This window comes from Polypterus senegalus, chromosome 1, assembly GCF_016835505.1.
Source record: "Polypterus senegalus isolate Bchr_013 chromosome 1, ASM1683550v1, whole genome shotgun sequence".
Lineage (NCBI taxonomy): Eukaryota > Metazoa > Chordata > Cladistia > Polypteriformes > Polypteridae > Polypterus > Polypterus senegalus.
This window is the reverse complement of record NC_053154.1, coordinates 237,489,579-237,502,040: the sequence shown is the minus strand read 5'-3', so window position 1 is coordinate 237,502,040 and position 12,462 is coordinate 237,489,579. Positions and strand designations below refer to the sequence as shown.

Below are 12,462 nucleotides of genomic sequence, written 5' to 3'. Positions count from 1 at the left end.
ACAGAGTGTCTTGCAGGGACCTTAAAAATGAGACTTTGAGCCAAGAGATTGACCCAGGACCGTCTCGCGATGACGTGGAACATGAGATTCTTGCAAGACACACCCTACTGAAAATCAATATCAAATAAGCCAAGAGGCAGCAAAACATTCAGTCATCTAAAGGATTTGAGCACACACAGATCCAGGGCTCTCAGCGCATATAAAATAAGGACAGTACGATATAAATGAAACATTGACGAGTAAGCGAAGAAGAAAGCAGCCCGGTGAAAAGAGACTTAAAAGCGTTGGAGAGAAAAAAGAGCAAAAAAGAAAAAGAATAATCTAGGTACAAATTCAGAAAATAAGGAAAGTAATTATCAGCCCGGAACAAGTGGAACTGAAAAAAAAGCACATCCAATCCAGCTCAGAATTAAAAGAGCAAAAGACAAAGTAAAACATCATAAAGACGTTCACAAACGTTGGTGCTAAACACATGCAGAGCAGGTTAGAGATTATGAAAGCAGTGGAATTCGAAAGGCTCAAAAAAAAAAAAAAAAAAGGTTGGCGCAATACACATGTAGAGAAAGTTAAAGGATATGAAAGTAGGAAAATTAGAAAGTATAAAAAAAGAATGTAAAGATCATAGTAGTGCAAACAAACAAACTGCCTCATTTAACTATGCACCTGTCTAATTTTGGTTTTGCACAATAATCACTGCACTATTGCACCTTAACACTTAATTCTACTTCATTCACATAATTTTCCTTATTTATTATGTTCTACTATACTGTTATCTTTCAATCTATGACTTTTTGTTAATCTAACTGATATGCTTCTAACTTTGCACAGTTTTTGATAAGGAGATCAGGATGCATTTCACTGCGTGTTGTCCTGTATAACTATGCATGTGACAAATAAAGAATCTTGAATCTTGAGAATTTCAAAAACGGAGTTTACCACACATGCATTTATTGGTTACTTTGTAAAAAAAATTATTAACTGCTGATGATATAGATTGTTTTGTCTGTGCTGAAATTCCAAACAGAGAAACATATCCTGAATTATGGTACAAAGTCATTAAACACATGTCTCACTGACCTCATTTCAAAGCTTCAGCATGTTGGGACTCGCAAGATTCCAAATATTGTTTTTACGGAAGTTCTGTAATAAAAGTGAAACTAATGAAATAGCAACAATTCGAAGAAAAAAAAATCTTAAAAGTGTGTATCCGTAAACCAAACACGGGGGTTGGCGAGCAAAGCGAGCAGGGGGCAAAGCCCCCAGTGCATATATATATATATATATACGGTGCATCTGGAAAGTATTCACAGCGCATCACTTTTTCCACATTTTATGTTACAGCCTTATTCCAAAATTGATTAAATTCATTTTTTCCTCAGAATTCTACACACAACACCCCATAATGACAACGTGAAAAAAGTTTACTTGAGGTTTTTGCAAATTTATTAAAAATAAAAACATTGAGAAAGCACATGTACATAAGTATTCACAGCCTTTGCCATTAGGCTCAAAATTGAGCTCCGGTGCATCCTGTTTCCCCTGATCATCCTTGAGATGTTTCTGCAGCTTAATTGGAGTCCACCTGTGTTAAATTCAGTTGATTGGACATGATTTGGAAGGGCACACACCTGTCTATATAAGGTCCCACAGTTGACAGTTCATGTCAGAGCACAAACCAAGCATGAAGTCAAAGGAATTGTCTGTAGACCTTCAAGACAGGATTATCTCGAGGCACAAATCTGGGGAAGGTTACAGAAAAATTTCTGCTACTTTGAAGTTCCCAATGAGCACAGTTGCCTCCATCATCCATAAGTGGAAGAAGTTCGAAACCACCAGGACTCTTCCTAGAGCTGGCCGGCCATCGAAACTGAGCGAATGGGGAGAAGGGCCTTAGTCAGGGAGGTGACCAAGAACCTGATGGTCACTCTGTCAGAGTTCCAGAGGTCCTCTGTGGAGAGAGGAGAACCTTCCAAAGGACAACCATCTCTGCAGCAATCCACCAATCAGGCCTGCATGGCAGAGTGGCCAGACAGAAGCAATTCCTTAGTAAAAGGCACATGGCAGCCTGCCTGGAGTTTGCCAAAAGGCACCTGAAGGACTCTCAGACCATGAGAAACAAAATTCTCTGATGAGACAAAGATTGAACTCTTTGGTGTGAATGCCAGGCGTCACATTTGGAGGAAACCAGGTACCGCTCATCACCAGGCCAATACCATCCCTACAGTGAAGCATGGTGGTGGCAGCATCATGCTGTGGGGATGTTTTTTAGCAGCAGGAACTGGGAGACTAGTCAGAATAAAGGGAAAGATGACTGCAGCAATGTACGGAGACATCCTGGATGAAAACCTGCTCCACAGCGCTCTTGACCTCAGACTGGGGCGACGGTTCATCTTTCAGCAGAACAACGACCCTAAGCACACAGCCAAGATATCAAAGGAGTGGCTTCAGGACAACTCTGTGAATGTCCTTGAGTGGCCCAACCAGAGCCCAGACTGGAATCCGATTGAACATCTCTGGAGAGATCTTCAAATGGCTGTGCACCGACGCTTTCCATCCAACCTGATGGAGCTTGAGAGGTGCTGCAAAGAGGAATGGGCGAAACTGGCCAAGGATAGGTGTGCCAAGCTTGTGGCATCATATTCAAAAACACTTGAGGCTGTAATTGCTGCCAAAGGTGCATCGACAAAGTATTGAGCAAAGGCTGTGAATACTTATGTACTTGGGATTTCTCAGTTTTTTATTTTTAATAAATTTGCAAAAACCTCAAGTAAACTTTTTCACGTTGTCATTATGGGGTGTTGTGTGTAGAATTCTGAGGAAAAAAATGAATAAGGCTGTAAGATAACAAAATGTGGAAAAAGTGATGCGCTGTGAATATATATATATATATATAGTATAACTTTCAGGCATATTTTCACTCAAATATTTTAATTATATATTTCTGTGCTGTGACTGTATGGTGGTTAAGACTTGATGAAAATGGGAAAGTTTACATAATGTAGTACCCTGATTTTCATATATTTATTTACAGTATTATGTTGAAGTTATGAGGTGAAAACAAAATTATCTGCAATACTTTCCTCACAAACACAAATGAATTTGACAGATTTTGAAAATCTATTAAATGCTTAATAAAATAGTACTTTCTAAGTAAAGAATATGTTTTGTATATATCATAAGCTATCTTTAAGTCAGCTGGGGCCTCATGTATAACGGCGTGCGTAGAACTCGCACTATAACATGGCGTAAGCACAAAAGCCGAAATGTGCTTACGCACAGAGAAATCCAGATGCAGCACTTAAAAGTTTCTCTCGCAGTTTCGCTGAGTTTGTGCCAAACACCACCCTGACCATCTCATCTTCCTCTACATAAGCACAGTCCTTCACACGTGAATATTTACCGGCAGTGTTTGTATTGGATTGCCGCTGACGGACGGCCTTATATGGGCAGGCACTAAATTACGTGGGAGGTGTAACTCCGCCTCCCACGGGCATCGAGCAGAAGTCTATTATAGTATATGAACAAAAAAATAGGTTCCATTTATGACCATTGCGCGTAGAATTTTGAAATGAAACCTGCCCAACTTTTGTAAGTAAGCTGTAAGGAATGAGCCTGCCAAATTTCAGCCTTCTACCTACACGGGAAGTTGGAGAATTAGTGATGAGTCAGTGAGTCAGTGAGTCGGTCAGTGAGGGCTTTGCCTTTTATTAGTATAGATATATATTGGCGTAGCCGTCACTGCAGTCAGTGCTTTTCTTTCCCCAAGTAACCGATCGCTACACAATCAGCTCTGTAATAGAAGTTAAGCCATCTGTAAGCTTAGCGCCGATTCTTCAAAACGTTTAAGGAACAATAAAATATCTTCGTAGTACATGTTTAATTATTCTATCCTTAACGACACTCCCAGTGAAGAATATAGATTATTTACATGAAGTTAAAGTTTTATCTGTATAATTTAATAAACATATTTTGCTGCATTTCACCATTTAAAAATGATATCGTCATCATATGTAAATACGCGCTTTATAAAGTGGCTCAGGTTGTGCGATATTATAACTATAGTGCAAGTTTACAGTGGGGTGATTGTACCTATAAGTACAACCAGTTCTACAAGGTGCAATTGATTGAGTGCATTTAAAGTTCTTGGGATGAAACTGTTTCTGAACCGTGAAGTCTGTACAGGAAAGGCTTTAAAACGTTTTGCAGTGGCTGAGACAGCGTGTCCTTAAAGCTGTATACTGATAATTCTCTTTACGATCAGCTGCTGCTGTGATTCACACTCAGATACAGTGATATAAATACTCCGAGTGGTGCAGTGAGAGTAATATGGAAAAAGATGATCCGCTGTGGCAACTCCTAACAGGAGGAGCTGAAAGAAGAAGAAGAAGGTGCAGTGAGAGTAACAACACTAAAGCAGTTATGGTATTTGGAATACTATGGCTGTTCCCTGGACAATTATATTGTTACAAGTTAATTACAATCAGATGCGTTACACTAATAAACAATATGCGGTTAGTTTCAGTGTATTTATAAAGCCGCGTCATGAAAATAATGAGTAACCACACAGGAACAGTACCATTGCTTTGACGCTGGGTGCCGCCAGTCTGCAAAACCGAGCGGAGAACTTGTGTACGACAAGGCATGAGGTACCGTGGAAAAGTGCGTGGCTTTACGCCAAGTGTAGGTTTTATACATCGCGATTTGAACATGGAAAAGTTCTTACGCACCATTTATACATGAGGCCCCAGGTGTTCAGTGTGTGTCAAAAACAATCATTTAATGCAGTCAGTTTGAGGGGAACATTTAAAGACTTTCTAACATCGCTGTAAATTCTAAGTTGAAGTATACTCTTTTTGGAAGCCTTGAAAGGAAGCAATGTTTGAAAACAAACTCCAAAACAAATATTTACTACAGAATGATTCATGTTGCATTTCCAAGAGCTGACTAACGCTTTAGAAGAAACAAACTCACATCACAGAAAAACAGTTTAACATGATATTTATCAACTACTTTCACTCAAACAAGGTCAATTAAAGTTCTCAATTAATTACAGACATAATGGTAGAATAGTCAGCAATGCTGCCTCAAATTCCAGAATCATAGGTTCAAATCTCTGGCTTTGTGGAGCTTTCAGTATTCCCTGTGTCCCCGAGGACTTTTCTCCAGGTTTTCCTCCAGTTTTAAAAACATTGCAAGCTCAATGAAATGACACCAATAAATTATATGAATGGGTGTAGGTGTATAAGCAGCCCCCACCCTGGGTTATTCCCTGCCTTGCATTCAGTGCTGCAGTGATAAGCAGCAGCTCTTGGCAACTTAAACAGATCAGGCAGTTAGAAAATGGTTGGTAAAAACCAAATTGCATCTTTGGAATGTATGAAGTAACTGTGAACCTGGGTACTGATGTAATTCTGTACACAAACATTGACTGTATTGGGTCTGGAAGCTGTAAAGCAGCACTGTTAATCAATGTACCTTGGTAATAACCTAAATTAACAGACTAGTTTAAATGACACATCATTGTGCAGGACATGAAGAAAACATCACACTACTGATCTACTGTTTAGGTATGCCATATTATAAAAAGAAAACACCTTGGTTTTATCACATATCATCTTTGCTACTCCTTATTACGTTTCTTTAAAAGAAACTTTTAAATGAACTACAGCCCAGTGTCTCTCAACCATTATCAGCTAAACAGTTAACATCAGCAGTTTAAATTAAGACGAAGCTTTCTGCTATTAGGTTTGCCTTCCGGCTTTACTACTCTACAACTACAACTACACTGCCCCTGAAATGATATTCCTCTTGGAAGGGGTCATTCAGGTGGACATCACATTCCCCCTTTACAGAAAAGAAGTATTTGCTAATATGTGTATTTTAAGTCAAATCCATATGAAATACATGAATTACTGAAACATCAGAGAAGCAGAATATATTTCTTTAATAACATTAACCTTTACTACAACTCAATCACAGAAACGTTTTGACAAATATTATTGCTTTCATATGAATATGACCTTTGCACTTTGACAAGCATTAATAATATTGCCCATATTCTGATTACACTTATTCTCTGCATACCTGCAGTTGAGTATATACTTGCAAACAACAATAATAAACAGTAACACTTTATATTCTCCTAGAAAATAGTTTGGAACTTTACTTTGATTACATATAATGTGAGTGAAAAATATGAGGGTAACTGAAAAACATAAAATTTAAGAATAATATTTTGTACACTCTTCTCAAGTCTTATAAGCAAGCAGGTATGAATTTTACCTCCTTTAGACACTTAATGTCTTAAAACTTTAATTTACTATTTTTAGGCCTTGAATTACATAATACTATAATAATTTACTCTGCAATTAGTTCCATAATGATGTCAGTAGCTTGTTTCAATTGGACTGAAACCTCCAATTTGTTTTTTAAAGCAGTGATATTTACTGTATACCCTATGAACTCAACTATACCATTCCTCAAATTAAACTCCAAATGTCTATATTAGGTGGATATTAAAAGACTATTCATTACCAGTCAATAATATATGTAAAACAATCATGCAGTATATTTGTGTATACAACAGCAGTACTGAACTTTTAGCTCAATTTATTACTTTCAATTGCACCTTTTTCTTGCCTTATTGTCAAGAGGTCTTCATATTTTGGGATACATGTCTTTATCAATATCCATAAAATAAATCAGACTGCTGCTTTTGTAAATTAACAATGTTGATTTTCCTATTCATTACTAGTACAGTGTATGGCTGCTTCTACTTGGAATTTGTGTGTGTTTTCCCTTTATAGCTCAAGCATGGCATATCACATTTATTGTAACAGACAGTGTGCAGTGCATTCCCTACTTGCCACTAGTCATCTTTCCAGTTCACTATTTTTGAAGAGCAGTATGCTCCCTGGAGATATCTCATATTCTCTGAGATGATCTCTAGTGGGTCTGACATGCACAGCCTCACACAACCTTTTTTTTGGTACAAAAGGATAAACCAACTATCACACATACAATAAAAACAAAAACACTTGATAGTCAAAGCTGAATAGCTTTACTTGGGACTGTCCTTGAAACTTTTCTAACTTTTTTTTGACAGTAACTGTAAATTGTGAATGCTGTATAGCAATGGTATCTACCACTGTTAGCATGAGATGTTAATAACTTTTTTTTTGTCTAAACACTTGGTTCCAAACAGTTTGAATCTGATACGAAGTGTGAGCATGAGTTTATTCATGGCTCTTTCTTGAAATTTATATTTTCCTGATATTTAGCTTATATTTACAAGTAAAAAAAATATCCAGCCCTAAAAAGTGCAATTATTTACATTTTTCCTAATTCAATATCAAAATGACTGTCTATTATATGAACTCTACACAAACCATTTCATTATCTTAATTTAAGATAGATAGATAGATAGATAGATAGATAAAGGCACTATATGAAAGATACATAAATATGGTAATAAAGTGTGCAAGTGTACAAAGTGTTCATTTCACATACTTAATTTTCTAAAATCTGCAATTGGAAAAGCTTCAAATGGTTAATACTTTAATGCCTTAAACATAAGAAGCATATTTTGGTGACTACTGAAAGCGTGTAAACATCAAGTGTACATAATACCGGACAAACTTGATATGTCATGATTATTGCCGCATAAATGCATACTACGAGAATAATGATCTGTATTCCAAGAAAAATCAATGACATTTCTTATTTTAATGGTGCTTTCTGCTATATTACTTCACCGAAGCGATTTCCCGAAGCGGAGCACTCGGTGATGTGTATCAGAACAACGCATTCTTTCATGATTGCACTGTGAATTTTAATCAGGCTGCACTTCATCATGAACCCCTATAAATTAGAAAGAAAACGACCTTAATGGACGTAAATGGCATTCACTGGATGACATGGAAGCAGATAACCACAAGACTGAAAAGTTCTCGGCTAACGTAACAGGTTAAAGCTTGACAAACTCCTATCCAAATACACAAATTCTATTAAATTGCCGTTTTTTTTTCCCACATAGCGCTCGCTTCCCGTTAAAGATGTGCAGATATTCCTAGCGTGTAACTAATTAAAGTATTTCTAATTGTGCAGTCACGTCGTTCCGAATCATGACACGTATCTCATATCAATAGTATAATCTATACAATAATTTTAATTCAATCTGCAGAACGTAATTGTCATTTAATTAGATATAATTTCACTCGAGTATAATTCGAGGAAAGGCCTGTCTCTCCGACTCATTTCCCGTTGCATTGCAGATACACAGACACATAACGTTTCATTAGCGATTTGTCAAGTCTTTTTTTAACAAACCATATACAACCTCATGCATGCAAAATCTATCTGTCAAAAAATGACAAACAAGTCACAAATGAACACCAACCTCACGAATAAGATCCTTTTTTAGGCTGAGTGCTGTCTGCCTGCTTTACCTGGGAGCTGCTCTAGTATCTCAAGTAGGACCATTTACTGTATGCAGTAATGTGAAACCTTAACAAAAATCAGTAGGCTCAGCCCTCTCGATATATAAAAGGGGCTTTACCATTCCTGACACATCATATAGCAATAGAAACCAATACATTGCCGATGCACTGAATCCAGGGCTGTGCTCTAGTTTGGCTGAAGGATGAAAGCGCTGAATAATGATTCATCAAAAATAAATCCCTGGGACGCAATAAAAATCAAGCAAAGCTGATAATCTTCTTACCATGAACACACCCCCCAAAAAGTAAAGATGAGGCCAGCTGAAGCAGGGGCAGGCTAAGGACGTATTTCGCGCAAAAAACCTGCAGTTTCCCAGTGATGCGCTGTGAGCTCGTCTCCCTCCTGGGAGTATGAGCTCATTGCTCGCCTCAAACAGCCGCCCCTCAGCCATTGCGGTGTCACTGCAGCGAGCGGCCGGGTGCACGCACGTCATCAGGAGAGCCGGGGATCCACCCTGACAGGAGAGCAGCGGCGGCACGGATTATGGCAATGTCATGCAAGGGCTTATCGGTTTCTCACATCGAATAGTCGTCTGGGACCTGGTTTTTGAATGGCTGCACATTAAACATCTGCATATATAGCATATGCAGTATTTCTATCTATCTATACATACTATATTGCAAATACACTATATATATGTACAGTACCTAACCTACAGGACATGTGTTCCAGCGTTAATGAAACTATAAAGGGTTCCTTCAGTAAGAACACTTCTTATTGCTGCATCTATCATTTTTTTGCATTCATTTTATAAGTAGCATTGATGCCAACTTTATTCCTTTGGGGACATGGTAAATGGGCACCATAACTATCAAATAGCCAACCCACACAACAATAACATTTATTTATATAGCACATTTTCATACAAATTATGCAGCTCAAAGTGCTTTACATGATGAAGAAAGAGAAAAAAGACAAAATAAATACAAATTAAAATAAGGAAACACTAATTAACCAGGGCCAGGGAGGACAGAAAAAACAAAAAAAAACTCCAGATGGCTAGAGAAAATAATAAAATCTGCAGGGGTTCCAGGCCACGAGACCACCCAGCCCCCTCTAGGCATTCTACCTCACATAAATGACCTCAATCAGTCCTCATGGTATTCAGGGTTCTCATGGAAGAACTTGATGATGACGGTCATGTGGACTTCTGGCCTTTAATCCATCAATGTAGGGACATCACAGTGCTTTGATCAGGTGGTGGTGGCACCGGTCGCCACCCCAGATAACTGGAAAAAGAACAGAAGAGAAAGTAGGGGTTAGTACGGATTTTGGAGCCACCATGAATAATCATGATAATTAATTGAATATAAAGAGCATCAGGATTAAACTAAGATGGAGCTATGAGAAAGCCATGTTAAAGTAATGTGTTTTCAGCAGTGTTTTAAAGTGCTCCACTGTATTAGCCTGGCGTATTCCTATTGGCAAGCTATTCCAGATTTTAGGTACATAACAGCAGAAGGCCGCCTCACCACCTCTTTTAAGTTTAGCTCTTGGAATTCTAAACAGACACTCATTTGAAGATCTAAGGTTACGATTTGGAGTGTAAGGTGTAAGACATTCCAAAATATAAGATGGAGCAAGATTATTTAAGGCTTTCTAAACTATAAGCAGGATTTTAAAGTCAATTCTAAATGACACAGGTAACCAATGTACTATAGTGACATCAAAACTGGAGAGATGTGTTCGGATTTTCTTTTCCTAGTTAGGATTATAGCAGCTGCATTCTGCACTAGTTGCAAATGATTTATATCTTTTTTGGGTAGTCCTGAGAGGAGAGCATTACAGTAATCTAGTCGACTGAAAACAAAAGCGTGGATTAATTTCTCAGCATTTTGCAATGTAATAAGGGGTCTAACATTTGCTATATTTCTTAAGTAGGAAAATGCTGTCCTAGTAATCTGATTAATATCTGATTTAAAATTCAGGTCAGAGTCAATAGTTACCCCTAAATTCCTTACCTTTGTTTTGACTTTTAATCCTAATGCATCAAGTTTATTTCTAATAACCTCATTATATCCATTATTGACAATCACTGAAATTTCTGTTTTGTCTTTATTTAGTTTGAGAAAATTACTACTCATCCATTCAGAAACACAAGTAAGACATTGTGTCAGTGAATCAAGAGAGTCGGGGTCGTCAGGCGCTATTGATAAGTACAGTTGTGTGTCATCAGCATAGCTATGGTAGCTCACATTATGCCTTGAGGTAATCTGACCTAACGGAAGCATGTAAATCAAAAAGAACAGCAGACCCAGGATAGAGCCTTGTGGAACAACATATAGAATATAATGTGTCTTTGAAGTATAATTACAACTTACAAAGAATTTTCTACCTCCCAGGTAGGATTCAAACCAATTTAAGTCACTGCCAGAGAGTCCCATCCATTGACTAAGGCGACCCACACACCCACACACCCCCAACTTTGACAAACGTTTGAAAACGATAAAATGTAAAAATCTAAAATTGACAAAGATAGACAAGCCTTAAATTAAAGTCTATGCATAATTATTTTACAACTATCAATATTTCAAACTTTCTAAGCTTGTCATTTTTCAAATTATTAAAAATATTTTCAAATTGATGTCTATATCCTTTTGTTGATAGTAATAGCACTTTAAACACTTCAAATGAAGCAAACTATGACCATGAGTTTGAGAGCCACATGTGCTAGTTTTGCTCCCACATCCCTAAAGATTTGCACATCAGGCATCATGGTGATTCTTAATTGGCCCATGTTTTGGTGTTACTGTAGGTCTGCGCATGAATGGGTCCTGTGATGGACTGGTGCCCTGTTGGGGGCTGTGTCCTGCCATGCGCCAAATGCTGCCAGAATAGACATTGGTTTCTTAGAATTCTGAAATAAAGTGAGTTTTAGAAATGAAATTAACTTCATTGCCTGGCGACACAGTTGCTAGGAACTTGTATTGATGTAGAGACATAGATATTACAATAGTAAAATGTTATTGGCAGTAATAATACAGTATAATCACATTACAACAGCAGCAAATAATACTATATTGCATAAAAACACAATACATAAAATACCAATGTAAAGGACGCTCTCATTTCCCATTCACAGTCAAATCTTTAAAAGTATACATTTATTTGGTTAGATGAAGAAGTCTGGAGATGGAGATACACAGGAAAATCAAACGTTGTGATTACCCAGCAAGACAACAATAATCCTGAATGAAGGGTAATGTTTCTGGGATGGTAATAATTGAAACAGATGGTTACCCATGTGACTGTGACCTTTTAATTATATTGCATACACAGTTCCTTTCCAGAATAGGGACCAAATTCAGACATGCATTTTAAATTTTGAATAAGTTAATTATCAACTAAAGCAGACCAGAAAAACTGAAGATGCTTTCCTTGACACCACTAGATGAGCACTGTTTGGAACAGGTTAAACTTTTTTAAGTTTCAGAGCAAAAACATATGCTATTGAACGTCTTGATAACCGAAGTTTTGTTTTCATTCCATTTTAGAAGATGAGTAATTGTGGTATCAATAAATTTAAATGATTTCACCAGAAATTGAAATGATTCCACCACTTAGGGTAGATCAGGATGCCTTACAGATTATCATTTCTCATAATTTCTCCTATGCTGTTGTCTCCCCTTTGGTAACGTTTTTGTTGGTTCCATTTATACCTTCAAGTACACTCTTAAAAAATACTGGTTCTATAATGGCACTACGTATATGGTTCGTTAATGAGCTGTATGGTTCCATGTAGCTCCATTGCTTGATAAAGCACCATTTCATTCTGGGAAGAGTCCTTTGCATATAAAGTTTGCTCTTTGTGCTTTGAAAACATCCTAATATGTAGAAAAAACTGAAATGTTTAATGTACGGTAATAAAGACACTAAGAGATTAAGAAAACCTGAACATAGCTTTTGTTATTGTATGTAGCAAGAATCCTTTTAAAATAATGATTCATTGGTATTTCAGAAATT

At 37.3% G+C, this 12,462-nt stretch overlaps 1 protein-coding gene across 18 annotated transcripts in view; it reads right to left on the bottom strand.

Annotated features, from left to right (window-relative positions):
* Window positions 1–8,827, bottom strand: part of jakmip3 (Janus kinase and microtubule interacting protein 3) — a 124,174-nt gene extending 115,347 nt beyond the window's left edge. For 9 of the 18 annotated variants that reach the window (XR_005635734.1, XM_039770350.1, XM_039770344.1 and 6 more), the window contains exon 1: window positions 8,399–8,567. The gene's annotated coding sequence lies outside the window, so the exon portion shown is untranslated. Of the gene's footprint in view, window positions 1–8,398; window positions 8,569–8,722 lie in introns of those variants that run through there. The other 9 variants (XM_039770376.1, XM_039770383.1, XM_039770391.1 and 6 more) reach the window with 3 other exon arrangements.
* Window positions 8,828–12,462: the final 3,635 nt, after the last annotated feature.